Source organism: Mus caroli, unplaced genomic scaffold (assembly GCF_978045245.1).
Source record: "Mus caroli unplaced genomic scaffold, Mus_caroli_1 scaffold_5, whole genome shotgun sequence".
Classification (NCBI taxonomy): domain Eukaryota; kingdom Metazoa; phylum Chordata; class Mammalia; order Rodentia; family Muridae; genus Mus; species Mus caroli.
The window spans coordinates 104,717,122-104,732,869 of NW_028227260.1; the positions used below are offsets into that span (position 1 = coordinate 104,717,122).

Below are 15,748 nucleotides of genomic sequence, written 5' to 3' on the forward strand. Positions count from 1 at the left end.
CTTGCTTTCAGAAGGAACAACTGACCCTAATCCCCTGTGCTGTGTTGCAAAACTGCCATAATTACAGGGACAGCCACAGAAACTCACAGTCAAAATCAAAACAGACAATTTAATTAAAAATGTTTTACAAACAGCCTTCAGAATGTGTCCCATCAAAGCAAACTGCCTTACTGTTTACTTAGGTATATGCATGGAAACATACTCATTTTTATTGATTCAAGGGAATTTATGTCTGTGTTACTTTAGGTGGAGTGAAGGGACCATGTTTAAAGTAATCTGTTAGAGAAACTTATATCTACAGGTAAAAATGTAGGATGTGTTCTTTGATTTTTTTTAATCACCGTTGAGGTCTATTGATAAAAACATACAGGGCAACTATAACAATCTTTATGTTAGAGTTTATAAATTACCTTTTCTTACTCATTCTTACTTAAACCTTTAATGAAATTACACAAGGAAATGGGGGAAGTTTTCTTTTCAAAATTTCTGCATGCATGAGACTGAGGGAAGTCTTTGGGGTTGTCAGTTTTGTGAATTGTAAAACAAGAAAAAGGAGAGATTGGTGATTTCCTCGTTGTCAAGGGTTATGTGTCCTTTGCTGTCGAGTTTGGGATAGATTCAGCTGAACAAACATAAAACCTATTGACATTACTGAGAACCTCTACAGAATTTAATCAAGTATGCCGGTTTTTGATAAATTGGTCAATGCACAAATAAAATGTGTTAACAAGTGTTTAGGAGGAAGATACTTGAAGATGACTTAGTTTGAGAGTAATTGTCCATTGAATTAACCCTTTCTGAGTCTAAGGTTCTTGGTAAAGGACAGAAATCTCTGAATAATAATTTTCTCTACTCATTGAATAGCTCTCTTCTCCCTTCAAACATTACTTCAGGTTTCCTTCCTTGTCTGAACCCTCCATACCATTGTTTAAACATCTTTATAAAACTGGACTGTGCTATTTATTTTGACCAAATACATGACAGACAATCATATTGGCTGACAATGTGTGAGAGTGCATTTCATCATAGTCATGCCTTTAATGCCCCATCTTCAGTGCAGGAGGAGTAGGGTAAAGGGTACTATAGGAACTCACTTGACTTATCTACACATTTTCAATTTTTTTTAAATTTTTTAATTAATCATTCCATTCGTTTACATCTCAAATGATATCCCACTTTCTGGTTCCTCCTCAACAAGCCCCGATCCCATCCTATCTCTCTCCCATCCCCTTTGCCTCTATGAGGGTACTTCCCCATTCATCTACCCATTCCAGCTCCACCTCTCCAACATCCCCCTACACTGGGGCCTCAAACTTCCACAGATCCACAGGCCTCTCCTCCCATTGATGCCTGACAAGGCATCTCTACCACATATGTGGATGGAGCCATGGGTCCCTCCATGTGTACTCTTTGGTTGGTGGTCTAGTCCCTGGGAGCTCTGGGGATCCGGCCATTTGACACTGTTCTTTTTATGGGGTTGTAATCACCCTCAGCTCCTCCAGTCCTTCCCCCAGCTCACCCACTGGGGTCCCTGAGCTCAGTTTGATGGGTGGCTGAGAGCATCCACATCTGCATTGATCAGGTGCTGGCAGAACCTCCTAGGGAACAGCAACACCAGGTTCTTTTCAGCAACCTTCTGTGTCCCGGGGATCCCAGTTAGGCCAGGTTTTGGGACAGAGATTTGAGTCTTAACTGATCATGGATGTGGCCGAACATCTGGGAGTCAAGCTGCATGGGTTGTGGGCTGAGTAGGTGGGTATTCAGAGCACAGATTCTGCTCCAGGCACAGGTGGAACTCAGAAGGAGCAAGTGTCTTTGGCTGGGTGGGGTTCCTGCATTCCCTGGATCCCGTGAGTCCCAGTTAGGCCAGCTTTTGGGGCGATAGTTGAGTTGAGGTCTTACCTGTGATCCGGGATGGGTCAGAACACCTAGTGGTCAAGCTGTGTTCTTTTTTATTTTTTACTCAGTCTTTTTTTACTAAGTCTGCAGGTAATGAAATTGTATAATCTTTTTATATGGTGGGTCTTCTTACTCAGGTTTTTTTCCCCTTGGGAAAGATCTCACCAACACAGCAGAGATATCCATCATAGGTGACCTTTATTACTCTAGGTGATGTGACAAAGACTAGTTGATGTGACTTAAAGACTAATATTGTTCTTTTGTAAAGCTTTCCTGCAATATTTCCAGACTTTTACTGTCATAAGTTTTAAAAGCAACAGATAGACAGTTTTGTTTGTTTGTATGTTTATTTTGTCAACCTGCGAAGAAGTGAAAGGGTATTAACCATCACATCAGTTTAGATACCCACCTCCCAGAAACCTCTTGAATGTTTGTACTAACCTACCTATATATTGCCTGTTAAACGCCACTGACTGATGCTGCATTTAGCATCCTGTTCCTTTCATTTTTAAGCAAGTTCCTTGACATCAACAGCTCCCAAAATATTGCTTAGTTCATGGAAAGAACTTAATAAATCAATGTTAAATGAATAAAAATTATTCTTTCACGTTTCGTTTTTTATTAGACATTTTCTTTATTTACATTTCAAATGTTATCCCCTTTCCCAGTCCCCCGGAAAGCCCTATCTCATTTCCCCTCCTCCTGTTTCTATGAGGGTGTTCCCCTACCCACCCACCCACTCATGCCTCATCACACTCAAATTCCTCTACACTGGGTCATCAATCAAGTTTTCACAGGACCAAGGACCTCTCCTCCCACTGTTGATCGACAAGACCATACTCTGATACATTTGTGGATGGAGCCATGGGTCCCTTTATGTGTACTCCTTGGTTGGTGGTTTAGACCCTGAGAGCTCTGGTTGGTTGATACTGTTGTTCTTCCTATAGGTTGCAAACCCCTTCAGCTCCTTCAGTCCTTTCTCTAACTCTTCCATTGATGACTCCGTGCTCAGTTCAATGGATGGCTGTGAGCATCCACATCTCTATTTGTCAGGCTCTGGCAAAGCCTTTCAGGGGACAGCCATATCAGGCTCTTTTCAGCATGCACTTCTTGGCATCCACAATAGTGTCTGGGTTTGATAACTGTATATGGGATGGATCCCCAGATGGGATAGTCTCTGGATGGTTTTTTCTTCAGTATCTGCTCTACATTTTATCTTCATATTTGCTCCTATGAGTATTTTGTACCCCCTTCTAAGAAAGACTGAAGCACCCACACTTTGGTCTTCCTTCTTCTTGAGCTTCATGTGGCCTGTGAATTGTATCTTGGGTATTCCAGGCTTCCTGGTTAATATCCACTTATCAATGAGTGCATACCATGTGTGTTCTTTTGTAATTGGATTACCTCACTCAGCATGATATTGGCTAGTTCCATCCATTTGCCTAAGAATTTCATGAAGTCATTTTGTTTTAAGGCAGAATCTGTCCATATAGCTCAGGTTAAGTTGGATAACTCATTAAATAATTTATTTTAGCCTTTACCTGATGGTTGTCTTGCCATTCCTTTCAAATTCTGGCATCACAGTCTTGTATCAATATATACAGATCTTCTGTTGACTTAAAGACTAATATTGTTCTTTTGTAAAGCTTTCCTGCAATATTTCCAGACTTTTAATGTCATAAGTTTTAAAAGCAACAGATAGACAGTTTTGTTTGTTTGTATGTTTGTTTTGTCAACCTGCAAAGAAGTGAAAAAGTGAAAGCCTACTTCCATTATACCAGCCTGTAGGCAAGTCTGTGGTACTGTTGTCTTCATTAATGATGAAGGTGAGGAGGCTTAAGCTACCATCGACACTTCTACTCCTGTGCAGGTGCTCATGAGAGCTCTAAGAAAGGGGCTAAACATTATTCTTCATCCAAAGTCTTCATCCAAAGGCTACTAGTGGAAGACTGACTTCAAGGCAACTAGAGTGAGGGTCTTAAGCCCACACCCACAGTCACACATCTATTTCAACCAGGTCACACCTATTCCCAAAAGGCCACACCTTCAGATGGTGCCACTCCCTGGTCCAAGAATATACAAACCATCACACTCTCCCAAGTTGATTTTGTTTATTTTTCAATTACAGCAACAGAAACAATCCTAGGCCAGATGTGTATGTGACTTCTGTTCAGAGGGTTTTTTTTTTTATTTCTTTATTCTAATTATGTGATATTGGAAATAATTTGCTCCTCTGTACTGCAACTTCCTTGTTTAGGGATAGGATATGAAGCATGTAGAACGTATTATTTTGGTGGAATTCAATAAAACGAGTATATATACTACTCATTTGTGATTAGTCAATAGATAACTGTGACCAAATGGTAACATTCATTAGGACCTTAATGAACAGTTTTCTTCTTTTAATCAATTTTTTTGGCAAAAATCAGCACGGTGGTAAGTGTAACAGAGGAGCAGTCATTACATTAATTAATTTCCTACCAGTTATAATTCAATTATTATTCAACTGCATTAAAATTGTTTATTTCCCTTTGCAGTGGGAGGCAGTGGAGGAAATGCAAATAGTACTTACTTGTTCCAGGAAAATAGAATCCAGTCAGTCTTCTATGGTATAAGTGCCAAGGATCATCCTATCATAAGTTTTCTTTGAGAGAGAAAGATTAAGAGAATTTAGAAAACAGTGTGTTATCTTTCCTTGATCTTTTTTTATTGATGGTCAGGTAGCAGGAAATCTAGGCCATGCTTACTATGGAAACAAGCAAGATACGGAACATAGAAATATGAAAATAAGGCAAGGGTCCTGGTGAAGTTGTTTCAAAAGTGTTTAGTTTTCTGAGAATAAGAATAGGAAAGTGATAAGCAGAGGCTTTGTGGGAGAGTAAGTAAGTGGGAAAGAAGAATAAAGGTCGGTATCAGGTATCAAACATCTATTTTACTGTAAGGTGACCATAGTTAATAACAATATATAGTTTATTGTTAAATTTAAGAAAAACAGTTTTAATGTTCTTTTTTTTAATATTTTTTATTACGTATTTTCCTCAATTACATTTCCAATGCTATCCCAAAAGTCCTCCATACCATCCCCTCCACTTCCCTACCTACCCATTCCCATTTTTTTTGGCCCTGGCTTTCCCCTGTACTGGGGCATATAAAGTTTGTGTGTCCAATGGGCCTCTCTTTCCAGTGATGGCCGACTAGGCCATCTTTTGATACATATGCAGCTATAGTCAAGAGCTCGGGGTACTGGTTAGTTCAGAATGTTGTTCCACCTATAGGGTTGCAGATCCCTTTAGCTCCTTGGGTACTTTCTCTAGCTCCTCCATTGGGGGCCCTGTGATCCATCCAATAGCTGACTGTGAGCATCCACTTCTGTGTTTGCTAGGCCCCGGCACAGTCTCACAAGAGACAGCTATATCAGGGTCCTTTCAGCAAAATCTTGCTTGTGTATTCAATGGTGTCAGCGTTTGGAGGCTGATTATGGGGTGGATCCCTGGATATGGCAGTCTCTACATGGTCCATTCTTTCGTCACAGCTCCAAACTTTGTAACTCCTTCCATGGGTGTTTTGTTCCCAATTCTAAGAAGTGGAACAGTGTCCACACTTTGGTCTTCATTCTTCTTGAGTTTCATGCATTTAGCAAATTGTATTTTATATCTTGGGTATCCTAAGTTTTGGGCTAATATCCACTTATCAGTGAGTACATATTGTGTGAGTTCCTTTGTGATTGGGTTACCTCACTCAGGATGATGCCCTCCAGGTCTATCCATTTGGCTAGGAATTTCATAAATTCATTCTTTTTAATAGCTGAGTAGTACTCCATTGTGTAAATGTACCACATTTTCTGTATCCATTCCTCTGTTGAGGGGCATCTGGGTTCTTTCCAGCTTCTGGATATTATAAATAAGAGTTTTAATGTTCTTATCACAAAAAATAGGAGCACAGTGGATATTCTACTTAGCATAATTATGTTTTCAACAATGTATACATAGATCAAATATCGACTTGTAACCCATACATGATTACAATTATTATGACCAATTAGAAATAACAAAATAATTATAAAAGAAAAACTTAAAGCCACAGAAGTTTTAGAATTGAAAAATCTTTTAGTGACAATCTTCTCTTAGAAATTATGAATAGATTTCAAAACACTTCTAATATATAATACTTTTTATTTGGTCTAAATAAAAATATTAACATATTAATTGTGTTTAATGATGTGTTTTAGGGTATGATTTTAATACTTGTTCCTGGCATTAACTGAACAAACCAGAAAAGTTAGCAGTTCATCCTCTCTATCATCTTTTTATATACTTGGTTCCTCTTTTCTCAGTTTTCATAAAACAAAAACTGAGATTTGCTGAACTGTTGTCATCCAACCGAGCGGCAGAATAATGGAGCACCAAGCTCAGTCTGTGTTTTGGTACCTTTTATTTTAACACCCGTCCTCAGCATGGTCCCCCACTTAGTTCTCACTGTGTTTGCTTTGTTACCATGCACACCTGTGCCACTTATATGTGGTTCCCACAGAGGTCAGAAGAGAAACACAGTCACGCTATTATTTCAAGTCACTTGAAGAGGAGATGACTCAGCAATAATTGTCTTAAAATCGAAGAATCTTCACAGTACAAATCTTCTTAGTTTTCAGAATTCCAAATATTAGTAGTACTCATAGAACTTACTAGCATTTTGTGAATTTTTACTTTACTTCAGATACAGTGACTCTCTAAATCTCTAAGTAGCATGCAGAATAACATTATCCATACAATTATCACATAAGAGGAAGTAAAACAGGAATAATTTTATGTGTGCTTGACTTATGATCCTCCAATAAGAAGGGTGTATGTTCAAAACAATTTTTCATACAACTGGGTATGCAGGAGTAAGGATGTTGGAAGTAGGTATTCCTTTTTTTTTAAGGTTCAAAAAAGTTATGGGTTTACATATAGCCACAGTCAGAAAGAAGTAGAGTGGAGAACTGAATATTGGTCTCTGCATACCTCTAAACACAGATGTGCTTTTCTTGACCTGGCAGTACCTGGTGCAACAATGTACATAATAAATTCTCAATAATTTTCGAATGAAACCTTGTTGCAATGCCTATATCATTACATTATGACAATTCTAAAAGGTAGGCCCTTTGATTCTCTGCTGTTTCCCCTTCTAGTTCAGTGAGGCAGATGCTACTGGACTTAAAGCATTTGACTGTGGTAAAATTGAATCCCAACTTGGACTTTAGAAATATCATCACAGGGAGCCTTTATTTTTTTCCTCCAGCCTTATTCTTTGAATTAAACAAAACTCATATTTTCTTTGTCAGTTGCTTTACCCTTAAATCCCACCTTTAACTAGAGGTTAAAAGCTAGGGGGTCTATGCTACTTAGTGAAAATGTCTCCATCTAGTGGTTACAAAAGAAACTGCAATTACGTGCCCCAGAGGGGCATGAGTCAGAGCTAAGGTCAGGGGTATGACATTATGTTGACTGGTGAAGAAAGAGTTCTAGTGATGGGGGTGAACGAGGCAATTTCCTGAGACATAATACACAAAACATAAGTCCAATACAGGAAATAAATAATATTTTAATTAATACATGCAAATAAATTTTATAAACTGTGACCAAATTTATGACAAAGTTCATCCAACTTAAACTTACTTTAAGCAAAATTTATGATATCTCCATTCTGGCATTGTGTGAATGATAGGAAACTTTTCAGAACTTGAGCTGTAACCATAATGGAGCCAAACTCTTCTGCCTGCCATTTTGGTCATAATACCAAAAATATTCAGAGATTATTGAAAATGAAGACAAATGTTGGCTACAAAAGCATCACAATCAATGATGTAAATCATCATAGTCACAATGACTAATGTGTTTATGTATGAAATAACTTTACAGTGACCTTTTGTGGATTGTAGAGATGGATGAGCAGGTAGAAAGAACTCTTGCATTGCAAGCAAAACGGCCTGATTTTGGATATCCAACATCTATGTAAAATGTCAGGTGTAGTCTTTTGTGTATACTTGTAATCCCAGAACTAGGGATGTTCCTGTGGAGTCAGGGAGCTCACTAGAGCTTCCTGGCTACCAGCCAAGCTCCAGATTCTGTGAGAAACATTTGCTGTCTGTAATAAGACAGACACTGATAGAGCAGAATGTCCAGTGTGTACCTCTGGCTTCCATATACTCACACAAACACACACATACAAACACACACACACATACAAACACAAAAGACGACCCTATGTTCTGACTCTTCTGCTTTCATGGAAAATATAAACAGAGTGTCTATTGAATTGTGCTCAATTTAGCCAACAACTGTAGTTTATAATTATTGCATAATTGGAAGTGCTTTTGTATAAATATGTCCAATCTGGAGAACAGTATAAAGGACATTCAATTAGTATCTCAATTTATATTAGACATGAGCCTACAATGTTTTAATGAGCTCTTGTTAAATGGTAATTAGCATGACATAGAAATTATTGGTAAAGATGACACATAAAAAGGACTTTACTGCAATTTGACTGGGCCTAAGTTCCAGAACTGTTATGCACTTATAAAAGTCACACACTAACCAACACTAGAATGAAAAGGAGAAGCAATAAGTTGATCATGTATATTTTTTTAACCTAACAACTATTCTGTTTGAAAGAACACAGTAGTTAAGTTCTAAATATTGTCTGAGAATCTTGGAGTCCTACTAAATGTTTCTGTATATATACCAGGCATGTTGCATATGTATCAAAAGATGGCCTAGTAGGCCATTACTGGAAAGAGAGGCTCATTGGACTTGCAAACTTTATATGCCCCAGTACAGGGGAATGCCAGGGCCAAAAAGTGGGAGTGGGTGGGTAGGGGAGTGGGGGGGGGAAGGTATGGGGGACTTTTCGGATAGCATTGGAAATGTAAATGAGGAAAATACCGAATAAAAATATTAAAAAAAAAAAACACGTAGGCCTAATACTATCTTCCAACTTTGTTCTGTGCAATTTCAAAAAATCAAGTAACCTTTTTCTATGCTGGCATCTATTTACTACATATGAACAATGGATGATGTGATTCATCTGAGGGGCATAATTAATTGATTAATAAACCACTATCTATGAGTTTGTCTAATTGTGAATTCTACAAAGATAACTGACCCAAGACATGCCATGTAGACTTAACTGAATCCTGAAGATTGTCTCACAGGCAAACTGCAAGGGAAGGTTGCCATGGTAACAGCAACAGGCAGACCCAGTCATCTTCATGTAGGCTTTATAGGAGTGGAAATGAGGGAGTAAGGAAAAACAGCTGCATCTTGGTTAAAGTTTACACTTCTACTCAGATTGCGTTTAAAGGGACAAAAACAAAAGGAGCATTCTGCTGCCACTTGATACTCAGCAGACAATCTTTATACTGAGCATCTCATAGAAGCAATTAAAAGAGATTTTTTTCTCATATTCCCAGTGAAAAGTTCTGTGGGGTGTAAAAGCATACCTGAAGTAACTAAATCCTTGTAATATTCAGGATACAAGAAACTACTTTTCTCAGTCGCTTACTTGGAAGAGGCACATTATTATTATCTAGATAGTGCTTGGATTTCATAGGCACTTTCCCTCCCTTCTCCTACTTAAGTAACATTCATAAAATTACATAGAACAAAAGTACACATGCTAGCTACACATGGCTACAAATTATTCATACATAATTAGGACACATACAGATGAGTTGTTCCTACCTTCCTTCCTTGCACGTGAATGAAACACAAGACTTTTCTTCTCAGACCCTGAAATAGGGTTCTTAGTATTGATCTCTGCTCCTAGTTAATACTGCTGTCATTTTTTGGCATTACTGAGCTTATGTCAGTATTTTCCACTTGAAAATACAGCTATTTTGTCATTCAACACTGTGCTGACATTCTCATTGAGAGTAAATCTAATGTTCACAACTGATCACACGGTCTCTTATGAACAAAAGCCATCATACGTTTTGACCTCATAGCCCCCATTTCTGCTCTGCCCAAATATCAGTTTGTGCTAGTCATGGAAGCCTAGAAAAACCTTAGCTTCCTCAAAACTTTAAGTTTGCTCTTAATTTGCCTTATTTAGGATTTCTTACTCTGCCAGATGTCTTCTACCCGCTTTGGTGACCTGTCCTCTTATTTCCCTTAACATGTTTTTCCAACTGTCATGAGGTAAAAGTTACCTTCCTGATTCCATCTAGAGTATACTAAGACCACTTCCTTCTTGGGACTGGGTTGTCCAATTTAGAATGTATATACTTAATAATAATAATAATAATAATTATTATTATATTATTATTATGTTCTGGATTTTCTGTTAGGTTTTATTTAATATATAGTTGTTCACAGGATAGCAAGGGATTTTCTCCTTGTACATTGTGTGTGTGTACAATACAAAAGCCAGCTGCCCCATAGACACATTGAGTTTAAAATTCTGGAATGTCAAGCGAACTTAAACCATGATTTTCTTATTTTATAGATAAGTAGGATGATGTCCGGAGACAGTTTTAAAGATGCACTGATAGATAGTCTTTTGTCAGGCCCTGACCTCATAGGAGTTTGTAAAGACTGCGTGAAAAGTATAACTCAATAGCATAATCCTGAATGATGCTAATATCAAAAGCTGACATCCATTGGTGTTTAGTAATGTATTTGACAATGCAAAAAGGTGAAAAGAATGAAGCATGCTGAGAGACTTCCCTGGGTCTTTACTGTAGCTCCATCATTTACAAGTTGCACAATCATGACTGAATTAATAAAATAGTAAATTCTCTAGAGAGAGCATTCTCATGTGTGGTATAGAGCTAATACTCTAGGTCTCTTTGCTTACCACAGCATAGCACAGGAAGATTTAATGGTGTGAAAACTATGTAAAAAAAAAATCACTGGATTTAATTCATTCTTCTTTTTAAATTTTATTTGCTGTGTATGTGATAAAGTTTCAGTTTATAACCTAGCCACAACTCTGGCTTTCTTTTCTTTAGTGCTGGGATGGCAGGCACATAATACCATGCTCACCTACTCTTTCTTTCTTTCTTTCTTTCTTTCTTTCTTTCTTTCTTTCTTTCTTTCTTTCTTTCTTTCTTTCTTTCTTTCTTTCTTTCTTTCGTGAGAATTTAGCAAAGACTTTTCATACAGGAAGTACTTTTCTAGGCCCTGTGGGTACATGAGTGGCCTGGAGAATCAGGGTGTAATGTCATGCAGCTGTTCCTCCACAGGTGAAGTCACAGAAGAAACAATAAAAGGCAGTATGTCACAGGCTACTGAGGTCTATGTAAATGCATAAACAGGAAGTGAAAATCAGATAAACTGTGCTTCACTTCAACACCTCCCTTCCCGGAGGAATCAGGAAGGTAACTTTTACCTCATGACAGTTGGAAAAACATGTTAAGGGAAATAAGAGGACAGGTCACCAAAGTGGGTGGAAGACATCTGGCAGAGTAAACAAGCCTAAATAAGGCAAAGAACGTACTTAAAGTTTTGAGGAAGCTAAGGTTTTGCTAGGCTTCCATGACTAGCACAAACTGATATTTGGGCAGAGCAGAAATGGAGGCTATGAGGTTAAAATGTATGATGGCTCTTGTTTATAAGAGACCGTGTGATCAGTTGTGAAATTAGATTTACTCTCAATGAGAATGTTAGCACAGTGATGAATGACAAATATAGCATGACATCATCCAAGGGCCACGGATTCTGATAATGCTACTCCCTGGGCTGAGCATGTACAAACCATCACATTCCCCTAATTGGATTGCCTGTTCGGGCCTCAGTGTGAAAGGATGCATCTTGCTCTTCAAAGACTTGGTGAGCTAAGGGGGAATACCCAGAAAGGCCTCAACTGTCTCAGAGGAGAATGGGAGGAGGATGGTGGAGGGACTGTGAGAGGGAGGAGATAACTTAATTAATTAAAAAAAAACGAACTTAAAAACCGTAGGTGATAATAATACAGATTCTTACACTAAGATGGATTATGCTGAGGGTCAGTCCAAGGGTAGGGCATTCTTCTTTCTTGTCAGTTCTTGAGGCATCGTTGGGGGAAGAGCTTAGGTGGACAGTAGGACTTTGTCGAGATATTTAGGGTTGCTGTATAGTAAAAAGTTTACTTATCTAAGCATAAGTTACTATGCTATTGTAGCTGGCCTGCCTTCTGTGATTCTCTGAGGTCAGAAACTGCAGTTTCTGGCACCTAGCACCTCTTCTTGAAGCCACAAAGGATTAAGTAAATAGCCTTGTCTATCTCAACAGGAACTGTTGGGTTCTAAATTTTGGCTTGGCAGTTGGAAGTTGCAGAAAGAGAAGACACTTAAAGAAGTGAGTATAAAGTTTATTACTAAGTTGTGAAAAGATTCCTATGAAAGCTATCTAAGGGGAAAAATGGAAAGATCCTAAGCAGGGAAAAGGAACTGTTCTCTAAGTGGGGAAAGGGAAAATATTGTAGTCTAAATGGGGAAAGGCAAAAAAGGTCTCCTCTATTGATGATACTTGTGCTTCTCTTTGTCCTCAATAGTTATACATCTTTCAGAATACATGCTCACATGTTACAAAGTTTGCTGCACACGGGACTCACTAGGTATCTCAACTCGAGGGGGAATTCAGGGTCCCGGTACTCAGGTAGGCAAACAGTTGGCGGAAAAATGAGAAAAAGGCACTGACAAAGAAAGACTTCTGTATCTGAATGTAATTTCTCAAAGCAAGCATCAGACTTATATTACAGAAGAAAACAAAGAAGTTAGGTGACACATCAGCCAAGGTACATTGAAGTTATCTGACACAAAACAGAGAAAAGCATACATAAAGACTGGCAGGAACTAAGCAGTGGTTACAACTGAGATAAAAGGAGGCCCTTTCTAAAGTCCTCTAAAGGGAGCCAGGTAGGATTTCACACCATAGTCACAATTTATGCTATTCCTCTGAAACTTGTGAAAGTTTGCACCAGGGGGTTCTGCTCTTGCTAACCTTTTCATGAATAATGCAATACTGTAGTTCTTCCTTAAACCACAACCCTCCTTCTTCCTAGGCCATTGTAAATTCTTGCATAAGGGAGTGACTTGGCTGTAATTCTAAGTTTACTTTGTAGAACTTGTCCTGAGAATTCTAGCTCTTACCCAGTAAATTGCAATGTCTGATTTCTTTCACTGTCATCAACACTGGAAGCATTTTGTCTGAATGAGTAGTACTACCTATGATATAACACCAACTATCACAAGGACAAATCTGGAGCATTCATGCTATGGAATGCCAAGGCTCCAGGAGATTAGTTTCTGTGAAATGTTTTGCCTCAGGACTGCATCCAAGCTTTTGGGCTTGCCACCACACAGACTTCACTGGATTGGTTGTGGCAAAAGTTCATCACAAGTTCCCAAAAATATCAAATCATAAATTGAAATAGAAGTTCACAGTGGTGGATGTTTACATGAATATCTATTAGGAGTAAGTATCTGGCTAAACATCCATCATCTGAGCTCCACAGGTTCACTGAAGGTTTAAAACTATAACTAAGTTATTAGTGAAGTTTTGTATAGATAAACCCAGCAGATATTTTATCTTCTGTCCTAGCACCTATAATAATTTGTTAGTTGCCTTTTAATGACCTTTGGTTAGTTGTTTTACAACTTCTTGGAATATGCTCTGAGTAGAAGAAATCTGGTTACCATCTAAGAGCAATTAACCGGTGACACATGGGAGACTGACAGAGTTCTCATTGCAGGTTTGACTATCAGAAAAGGACCCAATAGCAGTCCCATTATAAAAGAGTTTAATAATCACAGATATAATTTTAGGAATTCTTATAGGATCATCATAAAGACGTAAGTCATCTATTTGTCAATGTAGCATCACTACAAGATAGTACATCTTCATGGATCTGCAGAGATCTTCAAAGTGGGTGTGTTCCTACTTAGTGATTGTTATATATGTTCAATAATAACAACAAGAAAAGCATATTAATATCAGGAATCTTTCCTAAAATGAGTCCCTCACAGCCTTGCTTAATGAGGGCTCACCTGTTGCAGATTATATGATAATCCGAGACAGACCACTTCAAGATGATCACCTGCTAGTTATTAGCTTGTTCCATTATGGATCCTGACAATACTAGCTAAAGTTTACTAACTTTTATAAAAGAAAACATAACCACATCTATAATGGCATACAAAATATTTAAAATTTTATTTTTTAAAATGATCATTCATAATAGAACAAAGCAACAGTGTGAAGGGACTGGTAAGAGTGGAAGGATATGAGATATTCTGTGTGGAAAAAATCTGTTTTGAATACAAGATAAAAGAAGGAAAAGAAACTGGCTGCTCTGAAAACCCATCTTTGCATTGTTCCCGGGTTGTGCTCCGTGGTGTTCACTGCAGCAACCTTCGCTTCCCACTGCCTCCTCCAATGCGGACTCTGGCAGCTTTCTCACTATAGTCCTCGAACTCAGCTAATTCCTCACTCACAGCATCGGACCACCTGAGTGCCCCACCATGTCAGACTTCGCAGTGAATACCAGATCCGAGATCCCCCACCAAGGACTTGAAGGAGAAGAAGGAAGTTGTCAAAGATGCAGAGAATGGAAGGGATGCGCCTGCCAAAATGAGGAACATGGTGAGCAGGAGGTTGACAATGAGGTAGATAAGAAGGGGAAGAAGGTGGGGAGGAAGAGGAGGAGGAGGAGGAAGAGGAGGAAGGAGACGGTGAGGAAGAGGATGGAGATGAAGCTGAGGAAGGTGAGACACCTACGGCCAAGTAGGTAGCATAGAATGATGAGGATAACAATGTTGACACCAAGAATCAGAAGACTGATGAGGATGACTAGACAGCAAAAGGAATAGCTTACCTTATGCACCACCGTGACCTATTCACATTCCACTTCCCATCTCAGAATTTAAACATGGTCACCTTAGAGTAGAGACGAAGGCTCCGCCCACGTACAGTGGGCCATACCACCCACAGATGACATGTGGTCTCCACCACCCCCAACAAAACCACAACATGGACTGGCAACATGTGGGGGAAAAGAACCAGACCTTCCCAGACCCTGCTTTTATTTTCTTTCTAAAAAAATACTTTAAAAGGAAAAAATGTGTGTATTTTATATTTACATTTTATATTTTTGTACATATGGTTAGGGGTTAACCATTTTTAATGACAACAGGTGACCAAACCAGCCTTCAGAGAGTTTTCTGTCTTACTTCAGGCTTGTGGTATCACCATATTCACTATAATCTCATAGGAGGAAGAAAAAAACTGTAAAATAAAAAAAAAAACAAAAACAAAATCTTATTCTGGATATTCCAGTAACTTTTTTGTGTGTGTGTATGCACCTAGCTGTACTATTAGTAGTTAGTTTGTATGAGATGGTTAAAAAGGTCAAAGATTTCATGAATTCATTTCTTTTAATAGCTGAGTAGTACTCCATTGTGTAAATGTACCATAATTTCTGTATCCATTCCTCTGTTGAGGGACATCTGGGTTCTTTCCAGCTTCTGGCTATTATAAATAAGGCTGCTATGAACATAGTGGAGCATGTGTCTTTATTACCAGTAGGAACATCTTTTGGATATATGCCCAGGAGAGGTATTGTGGGATCCTCCAGTAGTACTATGTCCAATTTTCTGAGGAACAACGAGACTGATTTCCAGAGTGGTTGTACAAGCTTGCAATCCCACCAACAATGGAGGAGTCTTCCTCTTTCACCACATCCTCACCAGCATCTGCTGTCACCTGAATATTTGATCTTAGCCATTCTGACTGGTGTGAGGTGGAATCTCAGGGTTGTTTTGATTTGCATTTCTCTGATGATTAGGGATGTTGAACATTTTTTCAGGTGCTTCTCAGCCATTTGGTATTCC

The 15,748-nt window shown here is 38.6% G+C and overlaps 1 pseudogene; it reads left to right on the plus strand.

Annotated features, from left to right (window-relative positions):
- The first annotated feature begins 14,380 nt into the window (after positions 1-14,380).
- LOC147004732 (prothymosin alpha pseudogene) lies at positions 14,381-14,968 on the plus strand (annotated as a pseudogene).
- The last annotated feature ends 780 nt before the right edge of the window (positions 14,969-15,748 follow it).